The 16,048-nt window shown below is 46.0% G+C and overlaps 1 protein-coding gene across 2 annotated transcripts in view; it reads right to left on the bottom strand.

Annotated features, from left to right (window-relative positions):
- Ap1b1 (adaptor-related protein complex 1, beta 1 subunit) overlaps window positions 1-11,839 on the bottom strand; it is a 50,814-nt gene extending 38,975 nt beyond the window's left edge. Inside the window, exon 1 of one of the 2 annotated variants that reach the window (XM_013014402.1) lies at window positions 11,677-11,839. The gene's annotated coding sequence lies outside the window, so the exon portion shown is untranslated. The remainder of the gene's footprint in view (window positions 1-11,676) is intronic. The other variant, XM_013014403.1, reaches the window with a different exon arrangement.
- Window positions 11,840-16,048: the final 4,209 nt, after the last annotated feature.

The following is a 16,048-nucleotide window of genomic DNA, read 5'->3' as shown; positions in this document are numbered from 1 at the left end:
GGAGCTTTGACTGTTAACCCCTGCCCTGATCAACAACTACTCAGAAACCTGCTTCAGGCAGGTGCAGGATAGCAGTATAGGATGAACTCAAGGAGAGTCAGGACTAAGTTAAGCCAGATGTGGGGATCACACTTGTAATCCCAGCACTCAAGAGGCTAAGGCAAGAAGATTACAAGTTGAAAGCTCACCTGGGCTACAAAGCAAGACACTGTTTAAAAAAATAAAGGAAAGAAAGGAGGGAGGGAAGGAAAAAGGGAGGGGAAGGAGGTGGCTAAGGAAGAGAATAGGCTGGTAGGTAAGGGAACAGTATGGTAAGGAAGAAAATAGGTGGTCAGGATGGTTTTTATCATACTCTTATCATCCCATGTGGTCTGCTTTTACCTTGTTTCAAGGACAGAGTCGGTTCATCTCACAACGTCCACTACCATAAGCCATGGCCTATTGTGCTGCCCCCATGAGGCTTAGAGCTTGATGAGATGATGACTACTTACCACTCCTCACTTGTCCGAGAATCTCTTTTTATTTACTTATTTTTTGTAGGGCGGAGGATGGAACCCAGGACTCACAATGTTAAGCAAGTACTCTACCACTGAGCTACATTCCAAGGCAGCTGTCGTATTTTTAAAGACATGCTCATGTGTGTAACTTCAACTAACTGGGAGTTAACATTGGGAAGCTCAGGGTTCATGATCTGCAAAAGCTAGAAAGACCCCATTTCAACTAGTAGCTGGCATTTTGCCAGTGGCATATACCTTTCATCCTGCTATCTGGCATGAACAGAATTGCAAACCAAAACCAGCTGGGAGCTCAAATGGTTAAGTGCCTGCCTGGCAAATGCAATGACACAAGTTCAAACCTCAACGCTGCCAAAAAAGGAAAAGGCTACTCAAAGGGGAGTACTAAAGTTCACTTAACAGACAGCAAGGCAGGTTAGACCAACTTGATGGTTAGAAGGTGAGTCAGTAGTAGAGAAACCACATTTCAGACTTTCTCTTTGAGTCAGTATGGTTATAAAGACAGGCTCTTTCAAGTCAGTTCAGAGAAAGCAAACTGAGAAAACAAGCTATGTTCTTCTGTCAAGGTGGTGGTGGTAGCCGAGGCAAATGAACCTGAACCATGGGAGACACACTAGTAAAGAGCTTTGTATTTAGTCCTCACAATAACTTGGTCCCACTCTGCCAGGCAAGGCTACTCCTCTCTGAATGAAGCCTGGCAGAAACACACCGGCTCCAGGCTAGAGTATGAGAAGCAGGTTGCCACACATCCTGCAGCCCCTCAGATGTTGAATGGCAGGTTATTTTAGGGCCAGCCCATCTACCTTGAACAACAAGAACATCAAGTTTGGTATTTGGTAATATGTCTAGTGAAAGCCTAGGACAAGCCTGCCAAGTTAATGGGCCTTTTGAGAGTTGGATGAAAATTGATTAATCAAAATCAGTCTCCTGAGTCCCGCTAACAATTAAAGACCTCAAAATGAAAAGAACCAAAGTCAGACAAATGCCACATGTAAGAGAATGTTTTCAAATCAGCCAGCACTCACCAAGTCCTCAGGACCTCATGCTAAGTAGGTGCCAGTTTGTCAACTAACCTACAAGCAATAATGTATGGAAATATTTGCTGTGGAGAAAAAGACAAGGGGAGAGGAGGAGGAGGAGCAATGAAAATATGGTGGAGGGGGATGAATAGTATACTATTCACGTATGGAAATATGACACATTGAACCCCCTCGTATTACAAATACATGTTAACTCAATAAAAAAAAAAGAAAGAGAAGATAAAAAAAAGGAATGTTTCTTTATTTGTAAGGGAAAAAAAGGGCTAAGGGTGGCTTCTTCTAGGCAATACCAGAACAAGGTAAGAAGGGAGGCCAAGATCAAAGAACAAGGCTGCAGGGGCTGTTTTCCCACCTGGGCAATGGGACACTCGGTGGAGAACTGTAGTTCTCACAGTCTTCCACTCCATGTGCAGGGCTGCCTGCTGCCTGCTGGAACTGTGCCCCACACAGAAGCAACAGAGTAAATGAAGGACAGTCTCCCCACCATGGCTCTTGTAGACCCATGGTCAAAAGAGTGATCCTGCCCTGCAGATAGATGCCACCAAGGCTCTGAGCAGGGTTTTTGTTTTGAGGCAGGTGGAACACCATGGGAGTTCACATATGAATTGGCTGGGCATGGCAAGATGGGTCAGATTTAGAAAGGGAGGTACAAGGGTAGCACAGAGCACACCCATAAGATACCAGTATAACAAGGTGGGGACCTGAAGCCTGTGGTGTCACCGCTGGGGAGCAGGCTGGATACTGAATGATTTATAGCCTCTGTCTCATTTCATTCTCATGGTAGCTACAGCCAAGGCCCACACATGCCTGCATGCTCAGAAGCATGCTCAGCCTGGCCTTGGAAGAGGAAAGGAGTGATGAGGTAAGGGAAGGGAGGAGGAGGTTCAAGCAGTCTTGGATGTCAGGCTATGTTGCTGGACATTGCAGAAGAAGATGCAAAGGTCTATCACATAAGTGACACCTAGAGCACCAAGACTGCTGTTTACCCCCCTCCCCCCTGAAATGCTTTCTTTCTTTTCTGGGATTCCTGGAGACCCCATTTTCTGCTTTCCCTCCTACCCCAACATTCTAGGCTTTCTCTGTTTCCTGTTCTCTTTCACTTCTTCAAATCGAGAGAACCCCAGAACTCAGCCTGGTATTTCTTTCATCTACACATTTTGCCTCTGGTGATCTCATCCAGTGCCATGGCTTTTTTTTTTTTTCTGTCATCGGTTGTGGAGCTTGAACTCAGGGCCTGGGCACTATACTAGCTCTGAGCCTCTGTGCTCAAGGCTAGTCCTTTATCACTGGAACCACGGCGCCACTTCCAGTTTTTGAGTAGTCAATTAGAGATAAACGTCTCATGGTGTGGGACTCTGGGACAGGGCCCAGACCCAGAGTTCAAGCCCCATGACCAACCAAAAAAAAGTCTCCTGGAGTTTTCTGCCTGGGCTGGCTTTAAATGTGATCCTTGGATCTCAGCCTCCAGAGTACCTAGGATTACAGACGTGAGCCACCGGCGCCCAGCCCAGGGTCATGGCTTTAAGTATCATCTTCATACTGACAACCCACAGCTTTACATCCCAACCTAACCTCCCTCAATTCCTGGCTCCTGTACTCAAACTGCTTAACTGACTGCTCCACTTTAATGTCTCTGTGACCAGCAGGTGGTTCAAACTGAACAAAACAAAAATTGACCTCCAGCTGCACTCTCTCCCCAACTGCTCATTCTGTAGTGTGTATCATCTAGGTACTGCCAACATCATCTTTAAAAAAAATTTTTTTTGTTGGTCATGGGGCTTGAGTTCTGGGCCTGGGCATTGTCCCTGAGCTCTTCAGCTCAAGGCAAGGGCTTTACCACTTGAGCCAAAGTGACACTTCCAGTTTTTGGGGTTTTTTTTTGGTCCGGTCGTGGGGCCTGAACTCTGGGCCTGGGCGCTGTCCCTCAGCTCTTCAGCTCAAGGCTAGCGCTCTACCACTTGAGCCAGCTTTTCTCTTTTTGCTTATGTGGTGCTGGGGAATTGAACCCAGGGCCTCAGGCATGCAAGGCAAGCACTCTACCACCGAGCCACCTTCCCAGCCCACACTTCCAGTTTTTTGGTGGTTTATTGGGGATAAAGAGTCTCACGGATTTTCCTGCCTGGGCTGGCTTTGAACCATAATCCTCAGATCTCAGCCTCCTGAGTAGCTAGGATTACAGGCATGAGCCACCAGCACCCAGCCCAACATCATCTTTACCAGGTCCCACAGGCTAACAACCTCAGTCACCCTTGAGTACATACCCACCACCCATCCCTCAGCAAATCCTGACAGTACCTTCAAAATTAATCCAGAATGCACACAGGGGCCTCTCCTAACTCCATCACAACCTGATTTATGCCACCATCTCCCATTGAGATTGTTTTTATACTGTTCCAGAGACAGCACACCTCAGCAACAGCCAGAATCATTCCATTACAGTTTAAGACAGTGGTACCCCTCCAATGTCCTTCAACAGCTCCCTGTCTCACTCAGAGTAAAAGCTCAAGTCCATACCAGGCCCTGGGTGGGATGTAACCCACTCCACCACTACTTCTTCAAACTCCCCAGCACTTCCTAAGCTCCAGGCACATGGGCATCTTTGCTGATCCTTGAACACAATGGACATTTTTCCACAGAGCCTTTGTACATGCTGTTCACTTTGCCAGGAAAGCTCTATCTTCAGATAGCTTCATGGCTCAGATTCTCACTTTTTTTCTTTCAGTACTAGGTTTGAACTTAGGGCCTCACACTTGCTCAGCTTGCTTATTTGGCTAGCCATTTACCACTTAAGCCACACCTACAGCATGGCATTTTCTTGTTATTTTGGAGCTGGAGTCTCACAGACTATTCTGGCTGGGATAGCTTACAATCTTGATCCTTTAGATCTTGACCTAGGATTACAGGTGTAAGCCCTCAGCACCTGGTGATTCTCACTTCTTTTAAGTCTTGGCTCAAACCTCACCATCTCACTGAGGCCTTCTCTGACCACTTCATTTAGAACTGTATATCCCTCTAATTCTCTTCTCTTATTTTTCCTAGTCTGTGTTCCTCTTTTGATCCTTCAAAGTACTTACAATCTATATACTTTAGTACTTTGATCAAATTAACCCCAACTCTATTACTGTTTCTTTTTTTTCTTTCTTTCTTTATTTCTTTTTGGTTGTGGGGCTTGAATTCAGAGCCCAGGAGCTGTCCCTGAGCTTTTCCGCTTCAAGCCATGATTCTACTTCTGGTTTTCTAGTGATTAATTGCAGGAAAAGAGTCTCACAGACTTACAGACTTTCCTGCCCAGGCTGGCTTTGAACCTCAATCCTCTGATCTCAGCCTCCTGAGGAAGCTAGGATTACAGATATGAGCCACCAGTGCCTAGCTCTATTGCTGTTTAACTCCTCTCTCCTCCTCCTTTTTAACAGTTTTTAGTAGGGCTTATAATACTGTTTTCATACACATACATAAAGTACTTTGATCATATTCACCTTTCCTTCTCCCCCTTTTTCTTCTCCAAGAGTAGTCCTTTTTTTGCAATCATGTCATATTATTATATATTTTTTCAGGTCTAATCTATGAGCAAAAACACATGTAATTTGTCTTTGAGTGTGACTGTTTCAGTCAACATGATGACCTCTGGTTTCATCCCTAAGATGTGTTCATTTTTCTCCCTCTACAGCACAAACTCATGAGAACAAGCACTTTGCCTGTTTTGTTAACTACTGTATTCCTTCCTACCTCCTAATTGCGTACCAGGCAAATAGCAGGTGCTTAATAAATATTTTAATGACTAGTCCTCAACTCTGCTTGGGAAAAACTTCAACCTCAGCTATAGAACACTTGTTTCCTAGTGCTTAGTTCACTGGGTCTGCCAGGATCAGAGTACATGGGCTCTGGCTTGCTGCTTGACTATATTGAATTTGAAAGTACCAGCCAATAATTGGAAGGGTACATACATGATAAAAAAAGGAAAAGGGTAGATGAGGAGGTACAATTTGAAACGGGGGAAATGTTCAGGTCACTCCTTGAGTGAAGCCAGCTTACTACAGCCTGCTCCAGCCCTGCAGGCCCTATGTCCTGTAAGTGCCTTGTTCTCACTACTCTGCTCTTGTCCATCCTGCCTGGATTATCCTCTGTGGGGCTGCTGGAACTTATCCTTCCAATCTCAGCTTAGATGACATCACTTTACAGACACTTATCTTAAGAAGGGAGTCTGTCCCCACCTCCTAGTATTTTTATTTTTCATATATTTCCTTAATGTCTTCCACGGACCAGAAGCTGTTGTATGTGGTGGGGACACAGCAGTGAAACAAAAATCCGTCTGTTCAAGGAATTTTAACCTTATGGTGGACCGATAAGCAACATAAGTAAAATATGCAGTATCTCATAAATGCTTTTCAGACAAAGAGATAAGGGGAGGATAGGAAGCATGGGGCAGGGGAACGGAGGTTGACATTAAGTAGGGTGGCCACAGAAGGTCTCTTTGAGAAGTTGACAAGTAACGCCAGGGAAAAGCCTGCCAGGCCAAAAAAAAAAAAAAAAAAAAAAGCTAGAGATAGGGTGTTGCTTAGGGGTTGTGCTTAGCATGTATAAGACCTTGGGTTTGAGCCCTGACACTGAAAAAGAGAAAAATGGAAAGAAAAGCAGTAAGGCCAAAGATGGAAGCCTATCCGGCAGGTTTGAGGCAACTGCAGCTAAATGAGCAGGGAGGTGGCAATGGGTATGTGGCCAGAGGAGAAGGGAGGGGCCTGTAGTCAAGTAAGGATGATGGTTTTTACTCTGGGTTACCTAGCATCCTCACAGGGGAGATTCTGAGCAGATCAGAATCTACATCAGACTTACAGTTTTTTGAAGGTGTTATAGTACACTTATTTTTTTTTAAAGGGGTACTGGGGTTTGAACTCAGGACCTTGCACTTACTAGGCAAGTATGCTACCTTAAAAGGTATGTATTCTGGGGCTGGGAAGGTGGCTCAGTTGTACCTTGCCTCACATGCATGAGGCCCTGGGTTCGATTCCTCAGCACCAGATAAACAGAAAAAAGAAGTGGCACTGTGGCTCATGTGGTAGAGTGCTAGCCTTGAGCTGAAGAGCTCAGGGATAGCACCCAGGCCCAGAGTTCAGGCTCCATGACTGACAAAAACAACAACAACAAAAAACTATGTCTTCCAACCCCTTTTTTTTGTTCTAATTATTTTTCAGATATGGTCTTGTGTTCTTATCCAGGTCAGCCTTAGACACTGATCCTCCTACCTGTACTTTCCTTGTAGCTGGGATATTAGGTATGTACCACACCTTGCTTATTGGTTAAAAGGTGGTTCTTGCTATTTTTTTGCTCAAGCTAGCCTCAAATCTGCATCCTGTGATCATTGTCTCCTGAGTGGCTGGGATCACAGGCATGTGTCACTGTGCCTGGCCCTGGACTCATATTTGAATAGGCTCTGGCTGCTACACCTTTTGTTTTCTCCATGACTTGTCAGTTCTAATCACTGCATTTGTTTTTCATTTTCACCTTGCTTCTCTCCCCAGGAGAAAGCAACCCTATAAAGAAGCAGTCTGGCTTCTTTACCTATTGACATAACCCACTGCCAGTCACTATCAGGTCTCAATGGACTGTGACTGAATGAGTGCTGATCTTGAGAAGTCTCTTTTTGTCTCAACATCTAGCAACTCAATTCTTCAAGATCAAAGAATGATCTTTTTTAGACAGAAGCAGATCCAACAGATAGCTCTCCTGAAACTGTCATTCTACCTTCAATGTGGAATTAAAATCCTAAAAGCAATTCGAGTGTGATTAAAAAACTATCTCCAGGGGCTGGGAAGGTGGCTCAGTGGTAGAGCGCTTGCCTTGCATGCATGAGGCCCTGGGTTCGATTCCTCAGCACCACATAAACAGAAAAAGCCAGAGGTGGCACTGTGGCTCATGGCAGAATGCTAGACTTAAGCTGAAGAGCTAAGGGACGGTGCCCAGGCTCAGAGTTCAGGCCCCATGACCAAGAAAAAAAAAAAACAACAAAAAAACCTATCTCCCACTCTACAGAACTCAGTGCTGAAAAAACAAATAATGAAGTGTTGGTTTAAAGCCTTTGATGCTTGACTTCCACCTTCTGGCTTAGGGTACACAGTAACTAAGGCATCCTGATTGCTGATAAACTCTGGGACTATGGAACCAACCAGACACATGCTTACCTTAACTAGAAGGGGCCTCCCAACCTTAGATACATTCTTAGTGAAAGCCACGGCCAAGACTGAGGATGCAAAGAGCACGATGCTTGAAAGTCTAGAGCCACAGTGAGCTCCATCAGCTAACAGGACACAATCCAAGGACAAGGTTTTTTTTTTTTTCTGGCTACCAAGAGTCAACACATACAAAGCCCTCCTAAAACTGGGTAAGTGTCAGTCACTATTACTAAGTGTTTATCTCCTTTCCAAATCCTATTCTTTGAAGGCCTGAGGCACTTTGGGGATAGCAACAGTAGTTCAGGAACAGTCAATCCCTTCTTCTGGGAAGACATGAGGATGGACAAAACATTAGAGTGCAGGATCAGTTTACTTGCCAAATATTTACTGTGCCTGACTCAGTGACAGATACCTCACTAGGTGCTACAGACAGAGTTTTCATTTTTGTTGTTGTTTTTTTTTTTCTTCAGTATTGGGGTTAAAATTCAGGGCCTTGCACTGGCTCAGCAGGCACTCTACCATTCAACCTTGCTTCCAGCTCAAGACAAAATGTGGTGGTGGACTAAGAAGACAAGCAAGTAAACAGATGACCGTCACAGGATATCAAGGAGGGACATATAAGGGCTGGTGAATTGGAGTGACAACTGGATGGAAGCACCAAGCAGTAATCCAGCAGAAGAGGTAGGGAAAGGGGGACGAGGGTAATGCTTCAGAGGAGGGAGCACAAAGCACAGGCAGGGAGGTAAAGAAGTGGGGCTTGCAGAAGTGGCAAGCAGCCCAGCTGACTGGAGATGGAAGGCGCAGCACCAGGTGGAGGAATGAGGAAGGAGACAGAGGCTGGGGTCAGACTTGAAAGGCCTTAGATGCCAGACCAATGAATGTGAGTTCAGCTTTAGGGCAATGGAAATCCACTGATGGATTTTCACAAGCAGGATGTTTTGGAAGGATCCCTAGCTGCTCAGGTGATTATTTGTTCATTTCTCTTCCGGCCTGTGGAAACATCAATGACCTATCTTTGACAGAAAGACCTGATTAGAAAAAGAAACATCTGGAAGTGGCGCTGTAGCTCAAGTGGTAGAGCCGCTCGCTTTGAGCTGAAGAGCTGAGGGACAGCGCCCAGGCCCAGAGTTCAAGCCCCACGACCGACAAAAAAAAAAAAAAAGAAGAAAGGAAATGTTCTCATTATCTGACTCTTGTAATCCCTCTGTACATGACCTTTATAATAACAATAAAGTAAATTAACTTAAAAAAGCAGTTGACAGTCACTAATAATAAAGTAAAAATTATTTTAAAAAAAAGAAAAAGAAACATCTGGGTTGGGAAGTTGGCTCAGTGGTAGAGCGCTTGCCTTGCATGCCTGAGGCCCTGGGTTCGATTCCTCAGCACCACATAAGAAAAAAGAAAAAAGCTGGAAGTGGCTCTGTGGCTTAAGTGGTAGGGCACTAGCCTTGAGCTGAAGAGCTGAGGGACAGCGCCCAGGCCCAGAGTTCAGGCTCCACGACCAGACCAAAAAAAAAAAACGAAAAAGAAACGTCTTCCAGGAACAGGTGCCTGTTCACCTTCAGAAATCTGCCAAAGTGCAACACTCAGATCCAGGCCATGTTTGCTGCTGGACGTGACTTTCCTGGGAAAGGAGCAGTTAAGACCTGAAATTTCAAAAATGACTAGAAAAAGATGAAAGTCCAAGGCCAGACCCTACAGGACCAATAGAGTGAAGTTTTTCTGAAACTTAGGAAGTGAAACGAAAAGGCTAAGAGAAGTCCTGAGTACATAAAGGTCTGTTTGCAGAAGGAAGTAACTCTGCTCACACCAGGCTTGACACAGGCCCCAGCAGGCACTGATCAGATTCAAGTCAAGGCAGCCTCCGAAGTAATAGGCTGTGCAGTTTCCTCATCCAACACCTACAGACACCAGCGGTGAGGAAAAAGGCAAGGGGTGGTCAGTAGTATTTTAGAGCTGAGGTAAACGAAACTCAGTGAAAGTAAATTGTGCAGGTCCCACTTCTGGGAAGTCACTGAGCTGGGGTTGGAGCCCAGGGCTAACTGAAGGTGTCAGGGAACAGTCTTTACATCATTACTTGTCCTGGGGCTGGGAAGGTGGCTCAGTGGTAGAGTGCTTGCCTTGCATGCCTGAGGCCCTGGGTTTGATTCCCAAGCACCACATAAGCAAAACGAAAAAAGCCAGAAGTGGCACTGTGGCTCAAGTGGTAGAGCGCTAGCCTTGAGCTGAAGAGCTGAGGGACAGTGCCCAGGCCCAGAGTTCAGACCCCATGACCGGACCCAAAAAAAAAAAAATCATTACTTGTCCTTTAATCCATTTGGGGTAAAGCTCCTGGTTGACCTAGACTCAACAGATGATTTTTACATCGAAACAATTTGCCATCTAGTGAAGCTCATGACAGTTTCTAAGAGGTCAGAGATGTCTGGGCTCAACAGAGGACAGTGATACAGAGGCTCTGAGCTCTGCTCATGTGCCTACCATCTGTGACAAGTCACTTTATCTCAAAATCCTCTGGAAGGATGGGGATAAGGTGACAATATTAAGTTTCTGTGAACTGAATGGAACTAGGGAAACATCAGAAAGGAGAAAGAGAAGGAATTACAGTAACATTAATAACCATAGTTTTCTTCAGAAGCATGCAGAAAGCGCAGGTTCATTAAGGCTTATGTACAAGCAGGGGATAGAAATGTGCTGCTATCAGAGAAACTGAAGCAGAATTGCCACAAGTGAAATGTCTGCAAAAGAAAAAAGGCTCAGCTTGAGTCTTGTCCTCGAGACACTAAATCATGTCACCATCTCCCAGACACAGGCCTGCCTATTTTTCAGGTGCTCAAAGACCCTTCCCTTGGGTATGTTCTTCTAGAATCTAGGACCAAAAGATCTCCTAAGGGTCATGTGGTTCTTTTCTCTTCCCTGGGAAAGGAATGCGGCTCAACTGCTCTCCAGAGCTTCTAGCTAAATATTAGCATCGTGGATGTCCTGTTTTGTGTCTTATGGTTTGGTTCCCGATAGGAAAACCTTAAGTGCTTGTCCTGAAAGGTTAGGTCACTTATAGCAACAGCTTCCTAAAGAAAGTCAATCAAACGCCCCCTTTGAAGATCAGACAAAAAAAAACAAGCAATAAGGCCACATCTCAACATCAATCCAAATGAGTAAAAAAACAACTCCGACACCCCAAATCCAGCTTCTTTGGTTTCTGTACTTTGCTGGTCCCCGAAAACCTATGTCAGAAACTCTGCTTCTGCTTCCGCCACTGCAATGACCTTAACTTTCCATCTGTGACTCCACCTCCGTGTGCCTCAGTGTCCCCGATGATAAAAATTAGGGCAACAGGAGCTACCTGAGGCAGGCTGCTGTGAGGCTTCAATGTAGCACTGGGAGTGAAGTGCTTCGCCCACAGCAGGGGAGGAATAGCCAGGGATGGAATAACCCATCCAGTTGTCACTCCAACTCACTCCAAAGGGTGTTTAATAGCCTTATCACAGGTGTCCCCATTCCGTCAACTGCTCCCCAGGACCCAAAGGGCAGATCAAGCCCTGCCCTTCCACGGGGAGGGGGGGGTGAGGAGGTGGGGGGGGGAAGCAGGGCTATTTCTTGACACCCCTCCCGCATACTCGCACTTTGGAAACCTGGTAAAGAGAGAGAAGCCCGAAAACGCCGAAGAGGCCTCAGAGTTTTCTCCCCGGGCCAGGAACGGGCTTCCCGGGCGGGCCCAAGTCTAGAAGTCGCTGCAGACCCAGCGCGGCCCGGGTGCAGGCTGCAGACGGCCGGCCGGGCGCGGAGCAAATGAATGAACCCACAGCCTTCCCGCCTCCCGCGGCGGGAGACGCCGCTCGCGCCCCGCCGCCGCCGCCGCGTCCTCCCCGTGACCTCTGACCCCGCAGCCCCCTCACCGCGGACCCCGGACGCCGGCCCATTCCTTCCCCAGCCTCGCTGAGCTCCCCGTTTCCTCACCCCTAGGTCCAAACGGCTCCGGGTGTCACCCCTCGGTTCGGCTTAGCAGCAAAATGTCCGCGGCCTCCTTCTCCGGCTCCCCCGGTGCGTCGGTGCAGCCGGTCGCTCTGAGCCCCGCGGCTGTCACCTGCCGGGCGGGCACTTCCGGTGGACGCACGGCAAGGAGAAGGGAGGGTGCCACAGCCGCGCGCGCCCGGGAACTTCCGGCAGACGCACGCCGGGGGCGGGGTCAAGAGTACAACCCGGGAGGGGTGGGGCCTTGGAAGGGGGCGGGTCGTGTGGGCGTGGCCTGAGGGGGTGTGGCCGACCGATGTTAACCTCGGCGGCTTCCGCTCTGCTTAGCGGGGCTCTCCCATTTGGCGCTTAGAAAAGCTGTTACTTAACGGGATGGAACCAAAACGATTATGAAGTCCTTGAGGTGTATCTCTTTCCGAGTTGCAGAGGGAGAAACTGAGTCCCTGAGAGGGTTTTACACAAGGTCACTGTCCTTGAGAGTAAGAGAGTCAAACTAGAGCTGTAACTGCTCAGACTCCAGGCGTTTGCTGCAGCCCTTTGAGAATTCAGTGTTCTGGAGGAAAACATCAGAGCCTGCTTGGAACCTTATCATAACGTGCTGCTTCCTCTTTTGCCGACGTCTTAGTGGCCCCATCATGCCATTTCTGACTCTGGTACTATTCATTTTTTTTCCTCCTACTAAATAATGTTTTTGTTCAACCCATCTGAAATATTATACACTCTGCTCTTTAAGGGTGCTTTATTAAATATTTTCATTGTACACAAATAGACATATATTAATAAGAAAGAAGACAAAAGATCACATGCAGTTCCATTGTCTTCTGACAATCTGGTGTGTGTGTGTGTGTGTGTGTGTGTGTGCGCGCGCACGCGCGTGCTGGGGCTTAAACTCAAGGCCTGGTATTGTCCCTTAGCTTTTTTTGCTCAAGGCTAGTGCTTCACTACTTGAACCACAGCCCTGTTTCAGACTTTTTGATGGTTAATTGGAGATGAGAGTCTCACAGGCTTTCTTGCCTGGGCTGGCTTTGAACTGCAATCCTGATATTCCAGCCTCCTGAGTTAGCTAAGATTATAGCCACGAGCTACTGGTGCCCAGAAACAATTACTTTTAATATTTTTGATGAGTATTCTCCTAGATTTAATCTGTCATCTGGTTATTTATTTACTTATTTATTTAGAGACTAGGTCTATGTAGCCCAGGTTGTCCTAGAACTCAAGATCCCCCTGCCTCAGCCAACTCAGTGTTGGGATTAAAGTCTAGCTCATATGATATTTTACTGGGCCTTGAATTTCGAACCACTGATGTTCTTCCACTTGAGACATTCCTCTACTCTCAGCTTTTTGCTAGCTCATTGGAGATAAAAGTTGAAAATTTGTCTGCCCAGGCTGGCTTCAAACCATGATCCTCAGATCTCAGCCTCCTGAGTAGCTAGGATTACAGGCATCAGCCATCAATTCCCTACTTCTTACAGTTTGTTGTTGTTCACCAGGGCTTGAACTCAGAGCCTGAGCACTGTACCCAAACTTTTTTTACTCAAGGCTAGTGCTCTACACTTTGAGCCACAGCACCACTTCCAGTTTTCTGGTGGTTAATTGGAGATAAATCTCATAGATGTTCCTGCCCACACTGGCTTTGAATTGCGATTCTCAGCTCTCAGCCTCCTGAGTAGCTTGGATTATAGGCGTGAGCTACCAGCACCCAGATCCTATGACTTTTTTTGTCTTTTTATTTTTTCCAAATATTTCCTTATTGCGATTATGTGACTAAATAAATTTCACAATACTGTAGCATTAGTTATACTTAGCTAAAGTCACAAACACCTTTTAATCTTCACAATGATAGTCACCATTATCGTAATCTACATTGCTTATGAACTCTATGACCTTAACAGTAAAACTAATATTTTATAAATTGGGTAATATGTACATTTTTTTTCTATTTGCTTAGTATCAGCTGGTCCCTCTTTCTTTCTCATTCCTTCCCTGATTACCTCCCTTGTCCAACGACATTTTTAATTCACCAAGATATTGATAAGAATTCCCATGACAATCAGGTGCTGGAAGTGGAACTGTGGTCCACTGGTAGAGTGCTAGTAGCCTTGAGCAAAAACAGCTCTGGGACAGCACCCAGGCCCTAAGTTCATCCCCCCCAGGAACAGCAACAACAACAAAGAAAGAAAGAAATCTCTTCACACAGTCCACTTAAATTATTATCAATCTTTTTAATTTAAAAGCTTATTAATAAATAGGCTTACATAGCCCAAATTTGTATATCCTATTATATATACATTATTTGAATATTTAATATAATTTTATACCTAGAATCAGCCTCAACACATTTTAAGTTTTTGAAAAATTTTGAGATAACTATAGACTTACAGCAAATTGTAAAACTAGCACAAAATAAGAGTCCCATATGCCCCTCACCCAGCTTCCTTCAATGATGACATTTTACATATCCATAGTATAACATTAACACCAGGAAATTTGGCACTGGTAAAATGCTATTATGACAACCACGGACCTTATCCTATCTTCAACCTCCCCTTTTTTTTAAACAGGCAGAAAAGACATAGAAAATTGCGGGGGTGGGGGTTGGTTGTTGTTTTTAGCTATAATGACAAAAATTTGTGAGAGACTAGAAATCTGAGATCAAGACCAGCCTGGTTTCTTCTGAAGACACTCTCCTTGGCTTGTGGGTGTTATTCTTTTTCTGAGTCTTTTTTTTTTTTTTTTTTGTCGGTCGTGGGGCTTGAACTCTGGGCCTGGGCGCTGTCCCTCAGCTCTTCAGCTCAAGGCGAGCGCTCTACCACTTGAGCTACAGCGCCACTTCCGGTTTTCTGGTGGTTTATTGGAGATAGGAGTCTCACAGTCTCTCCTGCCGGGGCTGGCTTTGAACCGCGATACTCAAATCTCAGCCTCCTGAGTAGCTAGGATTACAGGCGTGAACCACCAGCGCCTGGCTCTTTTTCTGAGTCTTTACATGGTTTGTCCTCTGTGTCTGGAATAGTTTTAGATACATGTACCATACTCCATTTCGGCACACAGCTCTCTGAAGGGCCCTATTCTAGGCAGATGCTTTGGTGTCTTTTGTGATGATTATTATTGTTGCTGCTGCTGCTGTCGGTTGTGGGGCTTGAACTCAGGGCCTGGGCATTGTCCCTGAGCATTTTTGCTCAAGGCTAGCACTCTACCACGTTGAGCCACAGCTCAACTTCTGGTTTTCTGGTGGTTCATTGGAAAGAAGAATCTCACGGACTTTCCTGCCCAGGCTGATTCTGAACCATGATCCTCAGATCTCAGCATACTGAGTAGCTAGGATTACAGGCATGAGCCACCAATACCTGGCTGTGCTGGTTATTTTTGAGATGGGATCATGCTTCCTGTCTAGCCATGTCCTGGACTGTCATCCTCCAAATTTTTGCTTCCCTTTGTAGCTGGGATGACAGCCTCACATCTTCACACCTTCTTTCTGATGAGATGGAGTCTTGCAGATATTTTCTGCCTAGGCTAACCTAGAATGGCAATTCTCTTCTTTACCTCCAAGCTTCCAATATAGGTCGTATAAGATGCGTGTCAACACATCCAGCTATTGGTAGAAAAGGAGTCTCATGCATGTGCCCGGGCTGGCCTTGAACCTTGATCCTCTCATTCTCAGCATTCCAAGCAGTAGCTAGGTTTATTGGTGTGAGCAACCAGTGCCCAACTCTAGCACTGTTTTATTTTGTAAGGAGAAACAATGGCAAATGCCATCAGGCTCACTGGAAAACAAAATTCCATTAGGTAATGAAACACGGGAAGAGAATTATCCAACAAAAGCAGCAAGCCCAAAGCTACCGTGCACAAGTTGCTCATTAGTGCAAGCAAGTAGAGGGGAGTCTAAGGGGGATGGAGGTGCAGTGGCTCAAGTGGTAGAGCACCAGCCTAGCAAACTTAAGACCCTGAGTTGAAGCCCCAGTATGGCTTTAAAAAAAGGGAAATTTAAGGAAACAGGTGACTAGGCCCAACTGTTCAGGAAGGCCTTAGAGAGGAAGGTGATCTTTGTGTTGTCTTACCAAGCGAGAATGTGGTTACAGAGGCTGAGAGGGCAGAGAAGGGCACTCTAGGGACAGTACAGAAGGAGAATACAGAAGCATAAAGTTTGCAAGGAAAAGCCGTGCGCTGGTGGCTCACGCCTGTAATCTTAGCTACTCAGGAGGCTAAGATCTGAGATTCATGGTTCAAAGCCAGCCAGGGCAGGAAAGTCCTTGAGACTCATCTCCAATTAACCACTAGAAAACCAGAAGTGGCTTTGTAGCTCAAGTGGTAGAGCGCTAGCCTTCAGCTGAAGAGTGCAGGGACAGCACCCAAGCCCAGA

The sequence above is a fragment of the Dipodomys ordii genome, unplaced genomic scaffold, assembly GCF_000151885.1.
Source record: "Dipodomys ordii isolate 6190 unplaced genomic scaffold, Dord_2.0 Scaffold23, whole genome shotgun sequence".
NCBI classification, from domain to species: domain Eukaryota; kingdom Metazoa; phylum Chordata; class Mammalia; order Rodentia; family Heteromyidae; genus Dipodomys; species Dipodomys ordii.
The sequence above is the reverse complement of the archived record's forward strand: the minus strand, read 5'-3'. Positions and strand labels throughout refer to the sequence as shown.